This window comes from Bubalus kerabau, chromosome 5, assembly GCF_029407905.1.
Source record: "Bubalus kerabau isolate K-KA32 ecotype Philippines breed swamp buffalo chromosome 5, PCC_UOA_SB_1v2, whole genome shotgun sequence".
Classification (NCBI taxonomy): Eukaryota; Metazoa; Chordata; class Mammalia; order Artiodactyla; family Bovidae; genus Bubalus; species Bubalus kerabau.
Window position 1 is genome coordinate 98,541,604 of NC_073628.1, and position 22,046 is coordinate 98,563,649.

Here is a 22,046-nt window from a genome sequence, read left to right on the forward strand (position 1 = left end):
GGAGAAGGGAAGTTGTGTCCTGCTTGTCTGAGTGATAAACAGCCTTCTCCCAAAGGGATGCCCTATACCTTCGGATGTTACTCTAAAGCAAGAGTCTAGCGGTCCCCCTGCACCACTCCTATGAACCTGCATAGAGAGAGACATTCATGTCCTTAACCTGAGGACAAAACCTCTGCCCAATGTCTGGATTTCAGAGACTAACGTTACAACCCAATTAGCCCAAGGGAAGGAACCTCAGTCACAGAAAGTTGTAGAAGGTGGTTATGCCCACAGTCAAGGATCTACAGTAAAGTGGAAGCAGTGAGATTTTATTTTCTTGGGCTCCAAAATCACTGCAGACGGTGACTGCAGCCATGAAATTAAAAGACATTTGCTCCTTGGAAGGAAAGTGACAACAAACCTAGAAAGCATATTAAAAAGCAGACGCATCACTTTGTTGACAAAGGTCTGTACAGTCAAGACTGTGGTATCCAGTAGTCATGTACGGATGTGAGAGTTGGACCATAAAGAAGGCTGAATGCTGAAGAACTGATGCTTTCGAACTGTGGTGTTGGAGAAGACTCTTGAGAGTCCCTTGGACTGCAAGGCGATCCAACCAGTCCATCCTAAAGGACATCAACCCTGATTAATCACTGAAAGGACTGATACTGAAGCTGAAGCTCCAATACTTTGGCTGCCTGATGAGAAGAACTGACTCATTGGAAAAGACTTTGATGCTGGGAAAGACTGAAGGCAAAAGGAGAAGGGGGTAACAGGATGAGATGGTTAGATAGCATCACTGACTCAATGGACATGAATTTGAGCAAACTCTGGGAGATAGTGAAGGACAGAGGAGCCTGGCGTGCTGCAGTCCATGGGTCACAAAGAGTAGGATACAACTTAGCAACTGAACAAAACAAGTATCTGCCATCCACCCAAGGTGGGAGAGGAGGGGAGCCAGCAGCCACGTGACAAGGGGCTGGGGACCTCAGGGCTGGCCTTCCATATCACACTGAACAAGCAGGGTCCACATTGGGCCCCTTGACCGGGGTTTATTTTCAGGACTTCTCAGCCTCAAAAAGTCCTGTTGCTCCAGGCAGCCTCCCACGGAGAAAGAAATGAACACTTTTCCTGTTGCCCACCTTAGATGGAAAGTGCCAGCAAATGAGTACACGAGAGGCGGAGTGGAAGATGCTTGATGCTTTTACTCACCTCCTGGTGAACCTCCTGTATGTTTACTCCAAACGAGTTTCCAGGAACCACCACCCTGCTCTGGCTGCTAAGAGATCCTCCAACCACCACATCCTCCCAGAGACCCTCAGGAAAAAGAAGGTGGGGCCCTCCTCAACCCAGAAGGCTGCAGATCCCAAGTCCTTATTCATTCCTTCACTAGCCTGTTCATTCACTCAAAAATGTTTATTTGAGCACCTTCCATGCACCCATCTGGGAGTGGGACAGGCACCACTCCTGCTCTCATGGAATTTTTAGTCTAACAGGAAAAATCAAAAAATGAAAAGAAACATTTGAATAATCACGATGATTTCAGATAGTATAGGCTTGGAAAGTGATAAAACAGGAGTTTGCTGGGAGGGTCTCCTTTGGATGACAGGTCAGGGAAGGGTCCTCAGGTGAGATTATATTGCAGGTGAGGCCCAAATGATGAGAAGGATCCAGCAAAGCTCTATGAAATAGGGTTCCAGGCAGGTGGAAGGGGAAGTGCAGAGGCCCTGAGGCAGGAGACCAGGAAATGAAAGTCATGCATGAAGGGCAGTCTGGGCAAGATGATGAGGTGAGAAGTCAGGTGAGGAGTCAGGCTTTGGCACCACTGCAGTGGGAAGTTACCAGGGGATTTTAGGTGGGGAATGGAGAAGGCCTGATTTTACGCTTAACAGAGAAGACTGCTTCGGCTGCTGTGAGCAAAATGGAAGGATGGGAAGCAAGGATGGAGGTGGGAAAGCAATGGGGCTAGGGACCCGGGTCAGAGCTGGCAGGGCAGACGAATGAGGGAGGGTGTTGAGCCGTGCAGGCCACAAAGCGCCCCGAACCTCTGTTTGTAAGGAGCTGGCAGGCAGGCAGTCCAGCAGCCCAGTCTTGAGGCCTGCATCTTCCTCTTTCTTGAAAAGAATGAGGCCACAGTCCAGAGGGAAACTGCATGGCCCAGGGCCCTCATCAAGCACACTTTTAGGATAGATGTGCTATTCTTCCAAACTACAGATGCTTTCTTTTTTCTTTTGGTCCAGGCAAGTTGGACATCCCAAACACCATCCTATGATGAGGAAGGATGGGTTTGTCTGGAGGGCTGTCTAACTCCCCAACTCCTGCCATGAGAAAAAAAGGGGTCAGAGGAGTGAAGGATGGGACAAAATTACAAAGTAATGGCACGTTGTGCAGAAGGCATTTCGATGTCCCCCTGGAAGGTAAGCTGAGGACATGCACTGCCTTACTCCCTGGTCTCCTCATCTACCCACTTCTGCCTCCTTCACTTTTTTAAAAAATACATTTTATTTAATTCTTTATTTTCGGCTGTGCTGGGTCTTAGCTGTGGCACCTGCGATCTTCGCTGTGGCAAGCAGGCTCTTCACTGTGGTGCACAGGCTCAGTAGCTGTGGCTCAGGCTTAGCTGTCCCACAACAGGTGGGATCTTAGTTCCGCGACCAGGCATCGAACCCTCATGCCCTGCATTTGAAGGCAGATTCTTAACCACTGGACCACCACGGAAGTCCTCTTTCTCACTTTTTTTTTCCATTCTCTCCCATTTTAAATGTATCTCCTTTGAATCCATATTATTCAAAAGGGCAGTAACTTCTAATTTGAATATTTTAAAAAGGAAAAATACTCTCAGTGGGGGGGGGTGCGGGAGCCAAGACAGACATCAGAGAAGGAGAGGGGTAGGGCTTTGGAAATTCTGTTCTATGTGGAAAGAAAAGACAGACTTCTGACTTCTCCTGCTGCCATCAGAAAAAACAAGCCAATTGTCCTGCAGAAAATTCTATTTCAACCTCTCCTAGGATGCTCAGTTCATGGTGCACCTAGGGGGCTCAGCAGTATATAGAGAAATCAAAGAGAAAGATCCAAGTTCTCATATTTGGTCAATTTGGGGAACTGTCCTAGGGAGCAATTCAAAAGCAAAAAGAAAAAGCTATATACACAAAGGGCTTCCCTGGTGGTTCAGCTGGTAAAGAATCTGCCTGCAATGCAGAAGACTCCGGTTCAGTTCCTAGGTTGGGAAGATCCCCAGGAGAAGGGAATGGCTACCCATTCTAGTACTCTTGGTCTTCCCCGGTGGTTCAGACAGTAAAGAATATCCCTGCAATGCGGGAGACCTGGGTTAGGTCCCTGGGTTGGGAAGGTTCCCTGGAGAAGGGAACAGCAACCCACTCCACTATTCTTGCCTGGAGAATTCCATGGACAGAGGAGTCTGGTGGGCTACAGTCCATGGGGTTGCAAAGAGTTGGACACGACCGAGCAACTTTCACTCCACCTATATGCACAAAGATATTCATTGTGGTATTATCTGTGAAAGTTATAAATCAAAAACAATAAAGAGAAACTTCCCTGGTGGTCCAGTGTTTGAGATGCTAAGCTGCTAACGAGGGGGGCCCAAGTGCGATCTCTGGTCAGGAAACTAGACCCCACAGGGCACAACTAAAGTATCCTACATGCTGCAACGAGGATCTTGAGTTGCAGCACAGCCAAACAAATACATATGTAAAATAATAATCATGAAGAAATGGCTAAATAAATTATCATATATACAACAAGAGTGAATACAGCCACTAGAACAACACCTGTGCATACTACATGACGCCGCAAATAGACCCCACATTAAATGAAACCAATACGGCACATATAGTTATCATGGCAACATGTTTGTGGACAAAACATTTCAGCAAGCATATAGAAAGTGAAAACAGCTGTATTATCAGTGGAAGTGGCTATCGTAATAATGACTTTAAAATTTTCATACCTGTGAAAGTTATGAAAGCACAGGATTTTAACAATTAATTAAAACTAAAATGCTCACAGCGAAAAATTAGCAGTCCCTTGACCTCCACATCCGAACATACCATCCCCAATTTCAGTTGTTTCTCTGGGTACTCATCTCTGCATTTCTAAATAATAGGTTTAGATTGATATTTCTTGATCTTCAACTTGTAACTTCTTTTCTTAATATTTACTTATTTGTTGCTGCTTGTGGGTTTTTGCCAGTTGAGGTGAGCAGGGGCTGCTGTCTAGTCAGGGTGCACAGGTTCTCACTGCAGTGCCTCCTCGCTGCTGAGCATGGGCTTTGGAGCGCACAGGCTCAGTAGCTGCGGTGCATGGACTCAGTTGCCTTGCAGCACGTGGAATCTTCCCTGACCATGGATTGAACCTGTGTCCCCTGCATTAAAAGGGAGATTCTTAACCACTGGACCACCAGGGAAGTCCTAACTTTTAACTTATTTTAGAAGATAAGTTTGTGCTTTCCTGCAGCTACACACATGCACGGATCCTCTCTCCCATCTTCTAGATATACCAATGTGATCATTTTTTGTTCATCAAACTTTAGTGTTTCTATTATTATAACAATGTAAATATTGTTCAAAGCTAAGCCACATACTATACTATGATTTCCTTTCTTTTAAAAAAATATTTATTTATTGGGCTGCTTCAGGTCTTAGTTGCAACATGCAGGATCTTCTTGCAATGCACAGGCTTGGGAGCACGTGGGCTCAGGAGCTCCAAGGCATGTGGGATCTTAGTTCTCTGACCAGAGGTTGAACCTGTGTCCCCTGCACTGCAAAGCAGAGTCTTAACCTCTGGACCACCAGGGAAGTCTCATGATATCCTTTCTTGTTCCAACTTTTTGTTACTCCTATAGTTGATTGTTGCCTTGTTTTTAATTTTCTTTGCATTCTATGTATGAATGTGTAACTATTCCCTAAATTCTCTAACAGAGCTATAAAACCCTCATACTATAGCAAATATATCAAATAATCCATCAACTCCATTTTTTTCTTACAGATATTCCTCCTGGGCCCTCAGCCATCTTGCTCTAAATTGGGCTGGTTGCTGTCTAGACCAGACGCACAACTGAGACTTCTCTTCACTATTATTATGGGAATTCCCTTCACCTTCTCTCCACCAATCATGGCTCTTGATTGCAAATAAAGAAGTGGACTCTCAATGATTAAGCAGGGAAGGAGATGATGGGTTATCTGACATATTTGCTGCATTGTGAGAAGTTTAATAATTCTATTGGAGAGTTTGAGAAAGAATTGGTGATTACTCCAAGCCAGGCTTCAGCAATACATGAACCGTGAACTTCCAGATGTCCAAGCTGGTTTTAGAAAAGGCAGAAGAACCAGAGATCAAATTGCCAACATCCACTGAATCACCAAAAAAGCAAGAGAGTTCTAGAAAAACATCTACTTCTGCTTTATTGACTATGCCAAAGCCTTTGACTGTGTGGATCACAATAAATTGTAGAACATTCTGAAAGAGATGGGAATACCAGACCACCTGACCTGCCTCTTGAGAAATCTGTATGCAGGTTAGGAAGCAATAGTTAGAACTGGACACAGAACAACACTGGTTCCAAATAGGAAAAGGAGTACATCAAGGCTGTATATTGTCACCCTGCTTATTTAACTTATACGCAGAGTACATCATGAGAAACGCTGGGCTGGATGAAGCACAAGCTGGAATCAAGATTGCTGGGAGAAATATCAATAACCTCAGATATGCAGGTGACACCACCCTTATGGCAGAAAGTGAAGAGGAACTGAAAAGCCTCTTGATGAAAGTGAAAGAGGAGAGTGAAAAAGCTGGCTTAAAGTTCAACATTCAGAAAACTAAGACCATGGCATCTGGTCCCATCACTTCATGGCAGATAGATGGGGAAACAGAGGAAACAGTGTTAGACTTTATTTTTGGGGGCTCTAAAATCACTGCAGATGGAGACTGCGGCCATGAAATTAAAAGACGCTTACTCTTTGAAAGGAAAGTTATGACCAACCTAGATAGCATATTAAAAAGCAGAGACATTACTTTGCCAACAAAGGTCCATCTAGTCAAAGCTATGGTTTTTCCAATAGTCATGTATGGATGTGAGAGTTGGACTACAAAGAAAACTGAGCACTGAAGAACTGATGCTTTTGAACTGTGGTGTTGGACGAGACTCTTGAGAGTCCCTTGGACTGCAAGGAGATCCAACCAGTCCATCCTAAAGGAGATCAGTCCTGAGTGTTCATTGGAAGGACTGATGTTAAAGCTGAAACTCCAATACTTTGGCTACCTGATGCGAAGAGCTGACTCATTTGAAAAGACCCTGATGCTGGGAAAGATTGAGGGCAGGAGGAGAAGGGGACGACAGAGGATGAGATGGTTGTGGCCTCACTGACTCAATGGACATGAGCTTGGGTAAACTCCAGGAGTTGGTGATGGACAAGGAGGCCTGGTGTGCTGCAGTCCATAGGGTCACAAAGAGTCAGACATGACTGAGCGACTGAACCGAACTAAACATTGAAAACTGAGGGCTTCCAGGGTGGCTCAGATGGCAAACAATCTGCCTGTGATGCAGGAGACCCAGGTTCAATCCCTAGGTCAGGAAGAAACCCAGAAGAAGGGAATGGCTATCCACTCCAGTATTCTTGCCTGGAAAACTTCATGGACAGAGGAGCCTGGCGGGTTACAGTCCATGGGGGCCCCAAAGAGTCGGACACGACTGAGTGACTAACATGTTTGCTTTCATGTTGGAAAAAAACAGAAAATAAAAATATGAGGCAACTATCAACTCCAGGGAAAACAAAAAGCTGAACAAGAAAAGAAATATAATTTCAGTACACTATGTGCAGAATCGTTTCTGATGGCAAAACTGCTGGTATTGCCACTGAGTACTGGGTGCTGCACTTCCCAGGTGGCACAGTGGGAAGGAATGTGCTTGCCGGTGAAGGAGATGCAGGAGACCCAGGTTCAATCCCTGGGTCAGGAAGATCTCCTGGAGGAGGAAATGGCAACCCACTCCAGTATTTTTGCCTGGAAAATTCCATGGACAGAGGAGCCTGGTGAGCTGCAGTCCATGGGGTTTCAAAGAACTGGACACAACTGAGTAACTGAGAATACACTGGGAGCTACTTTGTATACCTGCCACTTATGTGCCAAGAACTCAAACTTGCAGCCCATCCCTGCTGTCAGCACCATAACCATGGATAAAACACACACTTCATCCCTCTCTTCTCTGTCAAAATGTAACATAGATACATCTCGTTAATGATGCCCACATCACAGGTCCAGTCTTGGAAGTGAGTACTTTTCAGTTCCCATGGTGGGGTAGGTTTTTTTTCTCCCCACTGTCAAGACTCAAAGGTAACAACTGAAATACAGAAGGTCATTTGGCGGCTGAGCCAAAGGAGAAACAAGACAACTGCACACTACACCACTTGTTCCTCTTTGTTGATTTCCTCTCTCATTTTAGTGGAGCACATCCTCCAGTAGCTTCCTTGAAAAGGAATACAAAGGGTATGTGTGTGTAAAGTTTTTGAAAATTCACATGTCTGAAAAATGTCTTCATTCTATTATTTTGCTTGAATGGTGATCACAGAATTCTGGATTGAGAGTTAATTTCCCCTGGAAACTTGAAAGAATTACTCCATGTAGCTTCTGATGTTGCTCCCCCCACCTTTTCTGGTGTTACTTTTGTGAAGTCCAATGACATTCTGTTCTCTGATCTTCTGTTTGTGGCTCTTTTTCCCTGTGCTGGCTTTTAGTAACTTCTCTCTATCTCTGGAGTTTTGAAAGTTCATGATGCTGTCCCTCAGAACATCTTTTACTTTGATGTAGTGTATCTAATTATCATTGTGCTCAGTGCTATAGAGACTCAATGCAGAAACTCTTTCACTTGTAGATTTTTTTTCCTAGTGTTTATTTAATAACTTTTTCTTCTCCATTTCTTCCCCTTGAGCTTCTATGAGATGGACACTGGGCCACCTAAACTTACTCTCATTTTCTTCTCTTTTCTTTCTTCTTTCCCATCTCTCAAGCCTTTTTGTCCTACTTTCCAGAATTTCCTTGTTCAATCATTCAACTCTATTCTACTGAAATTTCCACTCCTAGTTTTGATATCCAAGAGCTTATTATTATTTTATGAATATACCTTTTTATTTTTTTAATATTTATTTCTTTACTTTGGCTGTATCAGGTCTTAGTTGCAGCATGTGGGATCTTTCATTGTGGCACATAGACTCTCTTAGCTGTGGCATGCGGGCTTAGTTGCTCCTCTGCATGTGGGATCTTAGTTCCCTGACCAGGGATCGAACCCTCATCTCCTGCGTTGCAAGGCAGATTCCTTTTTTCAAATTTAATAAATTATCTATTGGCTGCACTGGGTCTTTGTTGCTTTGCATGGGCTTTCTCTAGTTGTGGTGAGCAGGGACTACTCTGTTATGACACGTGGCCCTCTCACTGCAGTGGCTTCTCCTGTTATGGAGCACAGGCTCTAGGCACACGGGCTTCAGTAGCTGCAGCACTCTGGCTCAGTACTTATGGTGCACAGGCTTAGTTGCTCCATGGCACATGGCATCTTCCTGGACCAGGGATTGAGTCCATGTCCCCTGCATTGACAGGTGGATTCTTAACCACTGTATCACCAGGGAAGTCCCCTAAATATGCCTTTTTTAAAACAACCATGTTTATAACTTCAAAATCTCTTTTTCCTGTCAGTTTGGGTCTCTGTCTTCCATGCTCATTCGACATGCGATGTACCAGATCTGCCCATTCAAATTTAAGAGCGAGGTACTGAAAGCTGTTTGTACAGGCCTAGCTGCTTGGTTAGTATTGGTGTGAAGTGATAAAGGAGCATTTTTTCATGTGAGGTCCATTTCCTCAGAGAGAAGTTCTTCAAAACCCTGCCTGGAGGATGGGTAGAAGCCAGACAGCCACGCTGTGGGAGTAGCGGGAGAGGGTCTCTCTGTTCAACACACAAACTTTCACTGAATTCTCCTACTCTCAGTACAGAGCCTCCCTCACCCTCGGCTGCCCTGGTTCAACACTGCCTGTAGGAAAGCAGCTGGTGGGGGAGGACGCTGCCGGCAGCCTGAGAGAGGGGTCTGTGGCTCTAACACAAACTTTCAACTAATATTCCTGCTTCCACCTGCCCCCTGCACCCCATCATCAGGAACACTCTGTACCCCTCATTCTTTAGCCTTTAGTGGGTCCTGTTTACATGTCAGCTCCCCTTCCTCGCAGCTGGGATATTCAACCTTCTAAGCTTTCCTTCTCTCTCACTCCCCTGCTCCCCATCTTTCAAAAGTTTTGCTCACATCCCTCCTTCTCTATCACCTACTTTTCTGTTTTTCTTAAGGATTTATACCTTTACTCTCATTTTTGCATTCAGTTCTTTTTGTGGAAGTTCATGATCATATTTAACAGTAAATCAAAATCAAGCTTCCAAAGATACACAAAGAAGTCTCTCCAGGGGTGGGGTGGGGGGAGGATACTCCAATAAGGAAACATGGTTCTTTCAGGTTGGGGTAGAATTACAGCCAAGAGATGCTTGCAATTTCTTTCTGTTTTGTACACTTTCAACAGTAAATAGGTATCCTTTATGAATCAAAAAGTCGGAGAGTTAAAAATCATTATTAAAAGTCATTTTCTGAAATACAGATCAAGATAGTGTAAACAGGTGTGTAGAAGAAACTCCAACTCTTCAACACAGTCTACACAACCCATGGTTTTTGCCTCTGTGCCAGGGAGTCCTGTGGCTCCACAGAAACACCCTGAGCTTTTCAGAAGGTGGCAAGTGTGGGACAGGGTGCTGAGTGGAAGGGGTTCTGGGCCAGTCTCTAGTTGTACCACAGTGGCACTCTTTCATTCTGCTTTATAGGTAAAAATTCTGCTTAATAATTTGATCTTTTTAGAGAGAGCCACACTAATAAAGATGCTTGGAAATTCCCGATGAAGATCTAGAAATGAAGTGAGGGTGGGGGGGAAAGCCCCCAAGGATGACATCATGCTATTACCCTGTGCCCTACCTGAACCATCAGAAATGATAGTGGCTGCTTGAACATCCGTATAAGGAGCTTGGTGCTTATAGTGTACAAACTTGGTGTACAAGAATACACAAGTACACACACAGCTGGCAAATGGGACCAATCTGCGAGCTTGTTAACCACACACAGACACTCTCAGACACCAAAGGCAGGTGCTCAGCCAAGGTTTGGCCAGTGTCAGTCTCTGACTTCAGTTTCTTCATTCGCACAATGAAAGGACTAACGTCCCGGAAGTTCCAAGGAGCATCCTCTTATTGATAAAGTGACTGCCGACTCCCTAGAGAAACAGAATGTCCCCACCTAAGGACTCCTTGAGAAGCAGTATCAAGTTATGAAAATTCAATCCATTTCCTCCGGAAGAAGGTTTTCATTCTTCTCTGGCCAAATAGGCCTGCCTGGCTCTACCATGAACAAGCAAGTCAAATACCATATGCTGCAGCATAAAAATGAGCTCTAGGGCTCCTCAGAGCAAAGCCATCCCTTTCTTCCTGGTCAGCAGCAGACCTTTGCTGGGAAGCTGGCAAGGATCTAAGTTCACATCCCCCTTCGTTGGCTCCGAGCACAAATTTGGGTCACTCTCTTCCTGTTAGCATTCTAGTCCTACAGAGAAGCTCTCCTTTGGCTAGATAGTCAGGGAGGGTGGATTCCATTCAAATTCTTAACCTATCTACAAAATAACATCTCTTCTTCCCCCACACACTTGTTTCCTTTGCATGATCTACCTTTCTGGAATGGTCCAAAAAACCAGCAGCAAAGGTCCCTCTGCCTGGCAGGTTAAAGATGCTTTGGAATCAATGAGCATCAATGCACTCTTGCCTGACTCTGAGCTCCTTATCTGTCTGGAAAAAGAAAGACAGAAAGAAAGAGAGGAAGGAAGGAAGAAAGAAAGAGAGAGGGGAGAGAAAGAAGGAAGGAAGGAAGGAAAGTAGAGAAAGAAAAAAGGAAAGTAGAGAAAGAAAAAAGGCAAGAAATCTTTAAAAAGAGAAAGTCTCAGAAACCTTCTGCACATTCCCTTAGAGGACTTCGGCTCAAAAGCAACTCTTTCACCAAGGTTCCCTTTTTGCAAACCAGTCACATTGTGCTTGACGGGCCTTTTTCACCATCTGTGTCAATGCCACCCCCAGCTCTCTTTGGTGGTACTGAAGCAAACCACAGGAACATTTCCAGTGCCCGAAGCAGGAATTTATATACATACAGATGACTCAGATCATTTCTAGAGTTGTTTGTTGGTTTTGTTTGGTATTTGAAAGCAAAGTAAGTGATCTGAGTCAAGCCTGGGTTCGAGTTCCATTCAATGGCTGCAAAAAACATGTCTGTGAACTTGAGGTCTCTATTCAACACCCAGATCACATCATAAAGGAGGATTTATCCTTGCTTTGTGGAGATGAAAGGGAATGGTGTGTGGGGAGGGGTTCGCCCACTCACTGCATCTGTGGTACTTCTTTACCCACTGTGGGCGGCTCCTGGAAATAATCTGACCCCAGAGAGCAAAAGATACCTGAGTTCCGAAAGCCCATGCAGCTGGATTCCAGCAGCAGGACGTGACGCTTCCCCCCTCTTCCCACCCCCCGCCCCCCTGACTCCCCAGCTGGTTTCTCCTGCCTGGAATCCACTGAGCTCCTGAAGAGCAAGAAACCTAAACCATTGGCTTCTTCTCCATGAGACAAAACGCCCAATTCTAGGAAGCTGTTGGAAAAGATGCCACCCCAAGGTCCAAGCTGGAATTCTCCCTGCTGCCAGCCTAACCCCTGGAAGGATACCCCGTGGACCCTGCTGCAGGGTTCGGATGGTCCCTCCACTCAGCATCCAGGGTAGGATGGTAAGGACTTCCCAGAGCACAGCCACCAGAGAAAGGTGAGATCAGCGACAAGAACTAAGAAAGAAATAACTTGCATCACTGGCCAAGGAAGCTAATTAACAAGAGGACAAAAAAACAGCAGCTCAGTCACAGGGAAATGAGACTCGATAAGAGCAAAAGCACTTTCAAAACGAGAAAGGACGAAGTAGAAAGCGCGATGGAGCCGAGAGAAAGGAGGGTTAGAGAAGGCAAGGAAGGGACTGGTCCTTAGGAATTCAGGTCAGGGAACAGGGAGCCGGGACAGAATTCACAAAAGGGCGGCCAGGGAGGAGGTGCGTTTTTCTCTCTGGCCCTCAGCACCGTCCGGGACCTCAGGAGCCGGGTCTGCTGCCCTCTAGCCCTCTGGGTTCAAGGGCAAAGCTTTGGGAGGCATCGCTGCGAACGGACAGAGCGCAGGATGCTCCGTCCCGAATCGGGGGCAGGGGGAGGGGAAGGCGCGCGCGGCTATTGCTCGGTCCCTGACAAGTAAACATCTTGCCCTGAACAGGCGCGCGTCCCCGTCCGGAGCCCGGCGGAGGGCCCTGCTCATTCCCACCAAGGGCGGCAGCGGGACACCCCGGATTCCCGGCCCCCCGGAGGCATAAAAGGGAGGCAATAAAACGGGAAAAGGAGACTATGAACCAGTCCACGCCAGAGAAGCACAACGCGAGCGCGGCCCGCTGCCTCGGCCTCCGCAGCGGGGTCGGGTGCGCCCCGGAACGCGCTCTCCTCCCCCAGCCCCCGCACCCCCGGAACGGGATCGCCCCTCGCGGACAAAGCCCGGCGCTGGGCGGGGTGGGGCGTGACCGGGGGGCACTCGGACCCCGCAGACGCCCGCACAGGTGGGCTCCGTACCGGGTGTTGGTGCCGGGGGCGGAGCCCGGTCTCCCTGGAGACTGTTGCCCAGGGGACGCGGCGGGCGGGTCCCGGAGCGACGGGAGGGCGCGAGCCTCCGGGCGGCGGCGCGGAGCCCTCGGGGGCCTGAGGGCAGGCCCGCGGCGCGGAGCCGGTGAGCGGGGCATCCGCGAGGGGCGCGGCCCTGGGCGGGGCCCGGACCACGGGCGGGCGCGGGCAGAGCCATGGGGCGGGGCGTCCCGGGGGCGGGGCGGGGCCAGCCGAGGCGCGGGCACCGTCGGCAAATTCTCACAGCCCCAGCTGGGCGAAGCTCTGGAGAGCAGGCGTGCGCTCTGCGCCTTGCGGACGCCGCCGCAAATCCTCCCCGAGCCCCGCTGCTCCCCGCGGGCGGGTGGGGCTGCGCCTGGAGCTAGGGGACCCCGGACAGCTTGCGCTCGCTGTCCCCGGCCCCCCTTTCTGCCGGTAACCAGAGGATAGAAAATGCCACCTGCAAAGTGAGCGAGGGAGGGCCGTCCGCCAGACAGCTCGGGTTCCCAGGGAATCACCAGAAAGGGCGGGGCACTTGTCAGGAGCCTGGGTCACCAGAGTAAACTGGCTCAAATACAGTGCGCGGACTGTTGTCCAGCCGCTGGGCCCCCTTTTCCATCGGAGTTCCTCTCATAAGTCCGATTTAGAAAATAAATGGGTTAACTCGGGACTGTCACGATACATCTATTCATTAAGATGAACTATGCGTGCAGGCAGACCGTGTCTGAGACAGCGCGGTAATCCCCACGCACTTCGTTCTAGATGCTATCCAGGCATCACCTTGTAAGGTGGGCATTGTTCTCCTTCCAGTTGTAAATAATGCAGAATCTCGGAGGGTAGGGAACCTCACTACCACCCCCCACCACACACACACACACTTCAGCACCCAATCCCACAGCCTCTTAGAGCTTTAGGACCACTTTGGATCGGTACCAGGTTCATACAGTTCTTGCCCTGCAATGTCCCAGGTCCCCTCGAATGCTCTTTGGAGTTCATCGCCCGGAACTTCAACCTCGGCCACAATGGAGCGCAAACGGCGGAGGAGAGTGTGAGGTTCAGAGTGACCCCAGGGTGTCCCACACCTGGGGCGGAAGAAAGCGGCCTGAGCAGCATTCCATCTCCACCGAGGGTTCCAGGTGAGGCGCCCAAGGGAGGCCCGCCTGTCCGAGCCCAAGGAGCCTCCCTCCATCCCAGCGTCGCCCAGAGCCTGGGAAAAGGGCAGGAGAAACACTCCAACAGAAGTTCCCGGGAATCTTGAAGAAGCCTGGGATGCGCGGACCAGGCGAACCAGTCCTGGGAAGCCCCGGGGCTCTCGGCGATCTCTGCGTACTGTCCCCAGCACCCCTGTCAGGGCCGGGGGTGAAGAGACGGGGTTCAGGATAGGAGGATCTCCCTCGGTATCCCGTCACCGGATGTCACACATGCGTACACTCGCATGCACTTTCACACACATACACACACACTCGGGCACAGTTACGTAAACTGACACACACACAATGATGCGGAAAGTCATATGGTGGTGGTGGTTTAGTCGCTAAGTCGTGTCCCACTCTTTGCGACCCCGTGGACTGTAACCCGCCAGACTCCTCTGTCCATGGGACTCTCCAGGCAAGAATACTGGAGTGGGTTGCCATTTCCTTCTCCTTCTTCTACATAAACTGACACACACAATTATGCTCAAAGTCACATAAACCTGTACAAATACTCAGGGACCGAAGTACACACACAAACACACACTCACATAATTACTGTATGTCAACACACAATCACACAGCCGCGGAGACCACAAACACACACGCACTAGTGTGTATTCACACTAAACCGCACTCTTTACCCACACAGCGCTGCGAGCTGTTCACTTGGCTGACAATCTGTGGAGAAGGCAGAGCCTGGCCGCTGGGTGGGAACAACCCCGCACCCAACTCAGGGCGCCACTGGCAAGCTTCCACCTCCACTCCTGCTCCTCCTTGCAGCAGCTGACAGTACACTCGTGGATGGGACCCGGACTCACCCCGAGGAGGGAGGCGTTCCCAGTGGGGGCAGGGGCGGAGGTCGGTAGGACCGCCCTTAATGCACAGAATCGGGGTTTCCCAGGATGAAGTATAAGCCTCAGGGTCACCCTTGGACTTTGGATGGGCAAACATGCAGGGAGGGGTTCTCTGACTGGGGAGGGGTAGTATCCCTAACAAGCCTCAACCAGGAAAGGATAATGACCCCCTAAGGCCAGGCAACAGAAGAGATTTCCAAGTAGATGACAGGTTTTGGCGGGTCCCATCTCCACCTGTGGGTGCCCTTCTCCCTAGGGGCCCTGTGGTGCAGATTTCCTTTCTCTCCAGCCTGGGTTTGATTGAAAGTCAACCTCAAAGCAAGGTCCCCATTAACAATGTTCAAATGAGGGTATTATTTTCCTCTGGAGCCAAGAGAAAAACCCAGGATTCTTTGAAATGGCAAAAGTCACAGAGGTCATCCCGCATGTATTTACAAATGTCCTGGAACTGCACTGACAAATTCTAGAAAGAGACAGCATGCGATCAGCTGTTTGGGAGATAATTAAGTGAATTAATACAGACATGTGGAAAGTCTATAGAACAGTGCCTGGTGTGCGGTATATGAAATGCTCAGACATGTTTTCTCTCACAGAGATCTGCAACCCACTAGTTAGTGGCAGAGAGGGAAGAAAAATCAAAGTGTCCAATCTGGTTCCAAGTTCGGATATATTAACTCCTTTCTGAACTATAAGTGAGGAATTGGCAACCCACTCCAGTATTCTTGCCTAGATAATCCCCATGGACAGAGGAGGCTGGCAGGCTACAGTCCACGGGGTCGCAAGAGTCGGACATGACTTAGCAACTAAATCACCACCACCAGACCACCATAAAGAAATTAGTTAGGTGGATCAATAAATTAGTTTCACCATTGTTATAAAGAATAAGGAAATTAGAGACCCACTTCTCTACTACCTATTGCCAAAAGCTGTTGTTGTTGTCGCTCAGTCGAGTCCAACTCTTTGCAACCCCATGGACTGCCGCACACCAGGCTTCCTTGTCCTTCACTAACTCCTGGAGTCTGCCCAAACTCATGTCCATTGAGTCAGTGATGCCATCCAGCCATCTCCTCTTTATAAGTTCCTGAGCTTGCAGCAAGAGATCAGATGAGCCTCTGGTCCCACCTGCAAGAGCCCCTTGTCACATTCAACAGGCCTGGAAGAGGAAGAGGATTTGCTCCATGAGTCAGTCACTCCTTCTGCGCCCTGTCCTCACATCTCTACGTAAGCTGACTGTGATGAAATGTCAGCTTCTCTCTGCTGCCCACATATATCCCAACCTCCAACCTTCCTGGAATTCTGCTTGTCTCTCCCTTTTCAAACCTGGCCCTCAGCATTGCAAGGGGTCAGAGTATGTCAACCCCAGATATGCCACTTTGGCATATTGATTATTTGAAATTAAAAGGAGTTGAGAAACAGCCAGTGCAAAAAGGACACTCTGAACCTTCTTTGTCCCCTAAAACCAGGAAGTAAATCTTCCACGTGAAAGGTACCTTTCCTGCACCAAGAGGAAAAAGACATCCCTAATCACCAGAGGCAGGGAATTTAGGGGCAAGGGGCTTCCTTGACAGCTCAAGTGAAGAATCCACCTGCCAAGGCAGGAGACACAGGAGACGTGGGTTTGATCCCTGGGTTGGGAAGATCCCCTGGAGGAGGAAATGGCAACCCACTCCAGTATTCTTGCCTGGGAAATCCCATGGACAGAGGAGCCTGGTGGGCAACAGTCCAGAGGGTTGCAAAGAGTCAGACATGACTGAGCACGAGCATGGACAGCTGGAGGCTGTATAAGCAAACCTTGTTAGCTTCTTCACCGTCTTACCACCCCTAGCCCAAACCCCTTGTCTTGTCAATTCATAAACTGTCTCTTTGTCTTAAAGGTATAGACAAAGAAATCTGGTGTCTTCTGAGTCTCATATCTTTGGGGGGGGGGCTTTCGTACATATGTATGTATTTAAATTTGTTTTTCTCCTGTTACTCTTTTTATTACAGGGCAGGTAGGAGGGGTCTCAGCCAGGAACTTAGAAGGGTAGAAGGAAAATTATTTTCTTTCTCTATAGCATTTTTAGATGTGGTCAGATAAAAAAGCTGAGTAGGAGTACTTCCCTGGTGGCTCAGTGGTAAATAATCCGCCTGCCAATGCAGGAAACACAGGTTCAATCCCTGGTCCCAGAAGATCCCCCATGCTATGGAGCAACTAAGCCTGTGAGCCACAGGTACTGAGCCCACATGCCCTAGAGCCCATGCTCTGCAACAAGAGAAACCACTGCAATGTGAAGCCCAAGCACCGCAACTAGAGAGGAGCCCCCAGTCACCATAACTAGAGCAACAAAGACCCAGCACAGCCACAAATAAATAATTTTTGTTTAAAGGGACACAGTTGTCTTATATATAAAAAAGAAAGATGAGTAGGGCTAAGACGAGAAAGGCTATACTTAAAAAAAAAAAAAAAAGATGAAACTAACAACCCCCCCCCAAAAATGGAATTAACAACCAAAAAAAAAAAAAGTTAAATGTTTGTTTGAAGTTCCATTAGGAAAAACAAGATGATTCTGGAAAATAATCCTCCTCAAAAGGAGGAGACAGTTTCCACAGTTTTGTTTTGTTTTTTAATTTGTTTATTTACTTTTGGCCGCACCGTGAAGCAGGTGGGATCTTAGTTTCCCAACCGGGGACTGGACTCAAGCCCCCTGCAATGGAAGCATCGCGTCTTGACACCAGACTGCCAGGGAAGTTCCTCCACGATTATTCACGTAATTCCTCCATCCTTCTGTTCCCTTGATCTCTTTACTCTCTAAGCACAAGGAATGAAGGAACGTAATTACAGGAGTGTCTGCCTCCTGCTCTCCTGCCACTTTTACAGATTTTCATTAATCTTTGAGACTCTCACCCCCAGATCACTCAAAAAGTGGTTCATCTGTAGTTAAAAAGCAAAGTTAATTAGAATCTTGAAGCTTGTTTCTTTCTTTTGCCAATTCCCCAAGCTTAGACCAAAAAAGTCTGCCTGAGCTGAGGCTTCCAGAGTCTGTGATCTTGAGGGGAGGGGCATTAAGGGAGGGGAGGCACAGATTTTTAAAAATGATGCTCATGTCTGCAGTGCTCATTCTGACAAGTGTCAACCCGAAAGTGGGCTTTCCAGGTGGCGCTAGTGGTAAAGAACCCACCTGTCAATGCAGGAGATGTTAGAGACAAAGGTTCAATTCCTGGGTTGGGAAGATCCCTCAAAGGCAGGCATGGCAACCCACACCAGTACTCTTGCCTGGAGAATCCCATGGACAGAGGGGCCTGGTGGCCTACAGCCCATAGGATCACAAAGAGTCAGACACAACTGAAGTGACTGAGCACACACGCAACCCAAAAGCATTCTTGGTTGCAGGGTCTCCTGGTGAGACGTGGGAGTGCCAGTCCCGGAGTTAGACCAGGATTTGGATGAGTTTCCTGATCTCTCCAGAGCTGTTTCTTCGGTAAAAAAGATCCTGCAGGACTTCCCTGGGGGTGCAGTGGATAAGAATCTGCTTGCCAGTGCAAGGGACACAGGTTCGATCCCTGGTCTGGGAGAATTCCACTTACCACAGAGCAACTAAGCCCGTGCACCACAACTACTGAGCTACACAACTGAGCTACACAACTACAGGCTCTAGAGCCTGCGCTCCACAACAAAAGAAGCCACCGCAATGAGAAGCCTGCAGGCTGCAACCAAGAGGTACCCCCACTCGCCGCATCTAGAGAAAGCCTGTGCAAAGCAACAGAGACCCTGTGCAGCCAAAAACAAAAATAAATAAAAAAGAGGAAGATCTAGCAGACAGTGTCAACATGGCAAGTGGAGGTAAGGAGCACTGGGACAGCACAGGTTGGGGGCTTCTAGCCGGGCCTCGTGGTGGGCACCTGGTTATACCCTGTTTTCCACCGTGGTTTCCTGTGAGTCTTAGGTTTCCAATTCTAGCATGTGATTCTTGTGGAAGGACAGGATGTCGCAGATTTTTTTATACACTTTAGAGTAGAAAAACTATTCCTCTGTTTGTGGAAAAGGTCAGTTGTGAATTTTCATTTCGAGAAAATTAGAGTAAGGGGATAAACAGGGTGCCTGGAACAACAGCGGATTGTGTGAATCACACATCAAAGAACATGAAAGACACCCTGGGGACTCAGGAAACTGACCTTCTCGAAGCTTCTTGCGAAAACTCTAGATGCGTTTGAGAAGCCGCAAGGGTAAGAAAATTCACCCAAGAGCCAGGGAATTTTTAAAAGTTGGGTCCAAACTTGAAAATGGTAAAATGAATGAATCTGTCAATATTAGACTTAACATATCTGCAAGGCTGCAGCTTAAGATTGTCTTTAAGACAGGGGGCAGAGGGCTTGTGCAAGTCACACAATAAGATCCACAGCAGTCAGTACTGAGAGATACCAAAAGGAACAACAGCAGCAGAGGGAACGGCCGCTAATATTTTCTGGCCCATACAACATGCCAGTCATTGTGCTAAATGTTTTTAAATTTACCATGAAGCTTTTAAAACATGGCAGCCAGTCCTCATAGGAAAGGCATCTATTGGTATGTCTTCCCTTAAATCTGGGTCGGGGGGACTTCCCTAGTGGTCCAGAGGTTAAGACTCTGTGCTTTCATTGCAGGGGGTCACAGGTTTGATCCCTGATCAGGGAACTAAGATCCCACATGCCCCGTGGTATGGCAAAAAAAAAAAAAATATATATATATATATATATAGGTGGCCTTTTGACTTCCGTGAGCAAGAGTATATAGTAGGAATGATGCTGAATGACTTGAGAGCTGAGCCCATAAATGGCCATACAGCTTCCAGCTAGGTTTGGAGTCAAGCAGCAATGCTTGTTCTCGGAGTTCTGACCATCAGGAAAGTGTGGCCCAGAGCCATCATGCTGTGAGGAAGCCCAAGCTAGAAAGAGAAGCCAGTGTAGGCACTCGGGTTGACAGTACCATATGAGCCCAGCCTCTGAGTCAGCCCCATCCAGGCAACTGGAGGAGTGAAGACACTTCCAGGTGGAACTTCCCTATTGGTCCAGTGGTTGAGAATCTGCCTTGCAATGCAGGGGATGTGGGTTTGGTCCCTGGTTGGGGTATTGAGATCCCACACACCAAGAAGCAGCTAGGCTGTGCACTGCAACTACTGAGCCTGTGCACCACAGCTAGAGAGTCCAAGCGCTGCAGTGAAAGATCCCGCACAATAAGATCTTATGCACTGCAACTAAGACCCAACACAACCAAAAACATATATAACATTCAAAAAAAAAATTTTTTTTTAATTTTTTTTAAAGGAAGAAACTTCCAGGTGATTCCAGCCCCCAGGTGTTCAAGTAATCAGCAGACCTTTGAGAGCCTTCCCCACTGACCCCAGACATCACAAAACACAGCCAAGCTGGCCTGTCAAGCCCTATCTGAGTTCCTGGTCCATAGAATCCATGTTTATAATAAAACAGTTGCTGCTTTATAGCTCTAAATCCAGTGTGATTCATGCAGCATTGCATACCTGGAACTTTATCTCATTAAGTCCTAAAACAACCCCACAAGGTAGTTATTATCATCATCTCCTTAAGGAAACTGGGGCCCAAGACTTACCCAAACCTACACAGTAAATGGCAGAGCAGGAAGCTGAAACCACAAGACCAACAACTAAAGCTGCTTCAGCTGCTTCTTACAGCGAATCATCTGCCTCTTATAGGGCACCAGGCTGGATTTTTTTTTTTTTTTTGACCACCCCTTGGAGCATGTAGGATCTCAGTTCCCCTAACAGGGATGGAACCTACACCCCCTGCCTTGCAAGCCCAAGGTCTTAACCACTGAACTGTCTCAATGTTTTAATGCATGATATGTGCCCATTTGGGGCTTCCCTGGTGGCTCAGACAGTCAAGAGTCTGCCTGCAACACAGGAGACCTGGGTTCGATCCCTGGGTCGGGAAGATCCCCTGGAGAAGGGAATGGCAACCCACTTCAGTATTCTTGCCTGGAGAATCCCATGGATGGAGGAGCCTGGCGGGCTACAGTCCATGGGGTTGCACAGAGCTGGACAGGACTGAGCGACAGGACACACACATTGTGCCCATTTTATTGTGACCTAAGCCCACCCCTCAAGACCATCTTATGGGGGGCTTCCCTGGTAATCCAGAGCCTAAGACTCCATGATCCCAATGCCGGGAACCCAGCTTCAATCCCTGGTCAGGGAACTAGATCCCATATGCTGCAACTAAGAGTTCACATGCAGCAACTAGAAGATGCTGCATGATGCTGAAACTAGACCTGGCACAGCCAGAGAAGTAAATGAAAAATTTAAAACAGGCGATCTTATAGGCCACCTGCAATGAGGGGTCTCTGCAACTGTTAGGTGGTATGACCCAGTGCCCCGCTGGGAGGTGGTCAAAACCAAGGGGGTGGGTCCTAGGCCTGTTCTATTGAACACCCCTTTTTGATGACAAGAATGAAAGGAAATTCAAGAACTGGCTCACTCATCGACAGAAATGCAAACAGAATTTACAAATACCTGGAGAAAGAAGTCTGTAAAATATATTCTAACAGAAGTGGGTAAATCTGGTTGAAACAAGTACAATGTAACTACATGTCAAGCTCCCTAATCAGAAATACAGAGCAGGGAGGAAGGGAAGTGGCCTCAAGAGAGAACGGCATCCAGAGAACTCAGGGTTGACCCAACACTCATTCAGAGGCAGCACTGAAGCCCTTCATGAAGGAGCCAACAGGGTCCTGGATTTCCTAAGGACCTCTCTCTATTTGAAACTATATCCAGATACTTGCCCCTCCTGGTATTCAAACCTTTGTGGAGCCCCCAATCATATTTGATGCTTTTGAACTGTGGTGCTGGAGAAGATTCTTGAGAGTCCCTTGGACAGCAAGGAGATCAAACCAGTCAATCCTAAAGGAAATTGACCCTGAACATTCATTGGAAGACTGATACTGAAGTTGAAGCTCCAATACTTTGGCCACAATGCAAAGAGCCAGCTCATTAGAAAAGACCCTAATGCTGAGAAAGATTGAAGACAGAAGGAGAAGGGGGTGACAGAGCCTGAGATGGTTGGATGGCATTATCGATTCAATGGACGTGAGTCTGAGCAAACTCTGGGGCATAGTGAAGGACAGGGAGATCTGGCATGCTGCAGTCCATGGGGTCACAAAGAGTCAGACACAGCTGAGTGACTGAACAACAACAACACCCATATTACAGCATGGTTGGTCTACAGAATATGGCAGAGTGATGCCAGGTCGCCTTGGAGATTGGGTTATAAAAGAACATGGGGCTTC

At 47.8% G+C, this 22,046-nt stretch overlaps 1 protein-coding gene across 2 annotated transcripts in view; it reads right to left on the bottom strand.

The window, feature by feature from the left end:
* Nucleotides 1-12,828, bottom strand: part of PIK3CD (phosphatidylinositol-4,5-bisphosphate 3-kinase catalytic subunit delta) — a 36,420-nt gene extending 23,592 nt beyond the window's left edge. For both annotated transcript variants that reach the window (XM_055582376.1, XM_055582375.1), the window contains exon 1: nt 12,700-12,828. The gene's annotated coding sequence lies outside the window, so the exon portion shown is untranslated. The remainder of the gene's footprint in view (nt 1-12,699) is intronic.
* Between the last annotated feature and the right edge of the window lie 9,218 nt (nt 12,829-22,046).